Source organism: Agrilus planipennis, unplaced genomic scaffold (assembly GCF_000699045.2).
Source record: "Agrilus planipennis isolate EAB-ADULT unplaced genomic scaffold, Apla_2.0 scaffold304, whole genome shotgun sequence".
NCBI lineage: Eukaryota > Metazoa > Arthropoda > Insecta > Coleoptera > Buprestidae > Agrilus > Agrilus planipennis.
In genome coordinates, this window is record NW_020439041.1 from 140,893 (window position 1) to 145,601 (window position 4,709).

The 4,709-nt window shown below is 30.6% G+C and overlaps 1 protein-coding gene across 2 annotated transcripts in view; it reads right to left on the reverse strand.

The window, feature by feature from the left end:
- The window catches only part of LOC108742100 (glucose transporter type 1), a 140,855-nt gene that overhangs the window by 2,810 nt on the left and 133,336 nt on the right, over positions 1 to 4,709 (reverse strand). The window contains exons 11-12 of one of the 2 annotated variants that reach the window (XR_001938614.1): positions 2,117 to 2,205; positions 1,279 to 1,426 (exon numbers count right to left, since the gene is read on the reverse strand). The gene's annotated coding sequence lies outside the window, so the exon portion shown is untranslated. Of the gene's footprint in view, positions 1 to 1,248; positions 1,427 to 2,116; positions 2,206 to 4,709 lie in introns of both variants that reach the window. The other variant, XR_001938615.1, reaches the window with a different exon arrangement.

Genomic DNA, 4,709 nt, shown 5'->3' on the forward strand with positions numbered 1-4,709 from the left:
CTCAACTCTCTCGGCGTTCATTACATACCCTTGAAATACACCTAAATATGCAAATTTCTCTTTCTCCATAACATTAAACAGTACAGATAAGAAAACTGCAAGTACGTTTAATTTTACCAGAAATTACGTTTCATTTCTTAAAACAAATTACGAATTAGTTTATGAATTTAACAAGCATCAGAGTTGTTTTACCGTACAGATAGAGAGAGTGAGCATTCGGATAGAAGAAGGCAGGTAGTACGCTCGAATAATTAAACATTTTTACATATAAAATTCCTTATTTTACACGAAAGCTCATTGTATTTAATATAGAAAAATACCCCATGTTTTTCTGGAATAAAGTGTTGTAGAAATGAAACAATTTTCAAAGTGCTCAACTCTCTCGGCGTTCATTACATACCCTTGAAATACACCTAAATATGCAAATTTCTCTTTCTCCGTAACATTAAACAGTACAGATAAGAAAACTGCAAGTACGTTTAATTTGACCAGAAATTACGTTTCATTTTTTAAAACAAATTATGAATTAGTTTATGAATTCAACGAGCATCAGAGTTGTTATACCGTGCAGATAGAGAGAGTGAGCATTCGGATAGAAGAAGGCAGATAGTACGCTCGAATAATTAAACATTTTAATACATAAAATTCCTTATTTTACACGAAAGCTCAATGTATTTAATACAGAAAAATACTCCATGTTTTTCTGGAATAAAAAGTGTCCTAGAAATGAAACAATTTTCAAAATCCTCACCTCTCTCGGCATTCATTACATACGCTACAAATGCACCTAGATTTGCAAATTGTTTTCTGCATAAAAGTAAACAGTAAAGATATGAAAACTGCAATTACGTTTAATTTGACCAGAGATTACGTTTCATTACTTCAAACAAATTACGAATTAGTTTATGAATTCAACGAGCATCAGAGTTGTTACACCGTGCAGATAGAGAGAGTGAGCATTCGGATAGAAGAAGGCAGGTAGTACGCTCGAATAATTAAACATTTTAATACATAAAATTCCTTATTTTACACGAAAGCTCAATGTATTTAATACAGAAAAATACTCCATGTTTTTCTGGAATAAAAAGTGTCCTAGAAATGAAACAATTTTTAAAATCCTCACCTCTCTCGGNTAAAAAAAATAAATTGAAAGTTAAACGTGATAACCAATTAAAAAAAGTTATGTCCCTATGACGTTAAATTAAACTGAATAATAGTGCAATAAAAAGTAATTATAATAAAACACACCTAAAGCCTAAATAATCAAAAAACATTCACCATTGTGTCAGCTAGTGCTTCATCCCTTCCTCATGGAACATCTGATGACGAACATCCCCATTATTTCCAGGGAACCAGTTCATCCCTTCCTCATGGAACTCTGATGACGAACATCCCCCATTATTTCCAGGGAGGAACTCAAAAACACCTAAAATAAAATCGCATATGAATTTTCAAAAGGTATTTCTTACTTGCACGCTTTCAACCAAATGATATATTGTGCCTTTAAATTTAAAACCACAACCCTACATAAATGTAAGTTTAAATAAACTTATAAATTGCCCAAAGCAAAAATAACACAAACAAAATTAACGAAATGCTACTGAATATGAGAAATTGTATAAGGCTGATGGTACAGATAAAGTTTATGATAAATAAAAGGGAATGATTACTACAAATAATTAAATACGAAAGTATTTGAAGTTAAGTTCCAAAAAGTTGCTCTAAAATGAAAATAAAACAGAAAATGAGAAAGTATATTAGTAAGTTTATTCTTTAAAAATATTTGATAAATGAAAAGAAACAATTGTTAAATACAACTACTATAAGGAAAAATATTTTTAAACATAAACATTTTTGAAAGAAGATTGAACAGTAAATAAAAAGGTAACATTGGAATAAGAAAATATGAAAGTGTATAAAGGGTCTAAACAATGGCGAACGTGCAGGAAATGGCATTCAAATGTTGGGAAATGTAAAAAAAATGAAATATATTGAAAATTAAATATGATATAACCAATTAAAAGAATCTATGTATCTACAGTACAATAAACTAAACAATAGTACAAAGTAATTATAAAAAAAGAACCTTAAACATAAATAGTTGAAAAACACTCACCATTGTGACAGCCAGTGGTTCATCTCTTCCTCATAGAATATCTGATGAAAAACATCCCCCACAATTTCGAGATAGGAATACCAAAACAGCTGAAATAAAGTCATATATTAATTTTCAAAACTTAAAAAACAAAAACAAAACCTAAATAATTCCCTTAAAGTAATTCTCCATAACATTAAACAGTATGAAAACTGCAATTACGTTTAATTTAACCAGAAATTACGTTTCATTATTTAAAACAATTATGAATTAGTTCACGAATTCAACGAGCATCAGAGTTGTTATACCGTGCAGATAGAGAGAGTGAGCATTCGGATAGAAGAAGGCAGGTAGTACGCTCGAATAATTATCCATTTAAATATACAACATTCATTATTTAACACGAAAGCTCATTGTATTTAATATAGAAAAATACCTCATGCTTTTCTGGAATAAACTGTTCTAGAAATGAAACAATTTTCAAAATCCTCACCTCTCTCTGCGTTCATTACATACCCTACAAATACACCTAGATATGCAAATTTCTCTATCTCCATAACATTAAACAGTACAGATAAGAAAACTGCAAATACGTTTAATTTGACCAGAAATTACGGTTCATTTTCTAACGATAAAACAAATTATAAATTAGTTTGTGAATTCAACGAGCATCAGAGTTGTTATACCGTGCAGATAGAGAGAGTGAGCATTCGGATAGAAGAAGGCAGATAGTACGCTCGAATAATTAAACATTTTTACATATAAAATTCATTATTTAACACGAAAGCTCATTGTATTTAATATAGAAAAATACCCCATGTTTTTCTGGAATAAAGTGTTGTAGAAATGAAACAATTTTCAAAGTGCTCAACTCTCTCGGCGTTCATTACATACCCTTGAAATACACCTAAATATGCAAATTTCTCTTTCTCCGTAACATTAAACAGTACAGATAAGAAAACTGCAAGTACGTTTAATTTTACCAGAAATTACGTTTCATTTTTTAAAACAAATTATGAATTAGTTTATGAATTCAACGAGCATCAGAGTTGTTATACCGTGCAGATAGAGAGAGTGAGCATTCGGATAGAAGAAGGCAGGTAGTACGCTCGAATAATTAAACATTTTTACATATAAAATTCCTTATTTTACACGAAAGCTCATTGTATTTAATATAGAAAAATACCCCATGTTTTTCTGGAATAAAGTGTTGTAGAAATGAAACAATTTTCAAAGTGCTCAACTCTCTCGGCGTTCATTACATACCCTTGAAATACACCTAAATATGCAAATTTCTCTTTCTCCGTAACATTAAACAGTACAGATAAGAAAACTGCAAGTACGTTTAATTTGACCAGAAATTACGTTTCATTTTTTAAAACAAATTATGAATTAGTTTATGAATTCAACGAGCATCAGAGTTGTTATACCGTGCAGATAGAGAGAGTGAGCATTCGGATAGAAGAAGGCAGATAGTACGCTCGAATAATTAAACATTTTAATACATAAAATTCCTTATTTTACACGAAAGCTCAATGTATTTAATACAGAAAAATACTCCATGTTTTTCTGGAATAAAAAGTGTCCTAGAAATGAAACAATTTTCAAAATCCTCACCTCTCTCGGCATTCATTACATACGCTACAAATGCACCTAGATTTGCAAATTGTTTTCTGCATAAAAGTAAACAGTAAAGATATGAAAACTGCAATTACGTTTAATTTGACCAGAGATTACGTTTCATTACTTCAAACAAATTACGAATTAGTTTATGAATTCAACGAGCATCAGAGTTGTTACACCGTGCAGATAGAGAGAGTGAGCATTCGGATAGAAGAAGGCAGGTAGTACGCTCGAATAATTAAACATTTTAATACATAAAATTCCTTATTTTACACGAAAGCTCAATGTATTCAATATAGAAAAATACCCCATCTTTTTCTGGAATAAAAAGTGTCCTAGAAATGAAACAATTTTCAAAATCCTCACCTCTCTCGGCATTCATTACATACGCTACAAATGCACCTAGATTTGCAAATTATTTTCTGCATAAAAGTAGACAGTAAAGATATGAAAACTGCAATTACGTTTAATTTGACCAGAAATTACGTTTCATTACTTAAAACAAATTATGAATTAGTTTATGAATTCAACGAGCATTAGAGTCGTTATACCGTGCAGATAGAGAGAGTGAGCATTCGGATAGAAGAAGGCAGGTAGTACGCTCGAATAATTACACATTATTATATATAAAATTCCTTATTTTACACGAAAGCTCAATGTATTCAATATAGAAAAATACCCCATCTTTTTCTGGAATAAAAAGTGTCCTAGAAATGAAACAATTTTCAAAATCCTCACCTCTCTCGGCATTCATTACATACGCTACAAATGCACCTAGATTTGCAAATTATTTTCTGCATAAAAGTAGACAGTAAAGATATGAAAACTGCAATTACGTTTAATTTGACCAGAAATTACGTTTCATTACTTAAAACAAATTATGAATTAGTTTATGAATTCAACGAGCATTAGAGTCGTTATACCGTGCAGATAGAGAGAGTGAGCATTCGGATAGAAGAAGGCAGGTAGTACGCTCGAATAATTAAACATT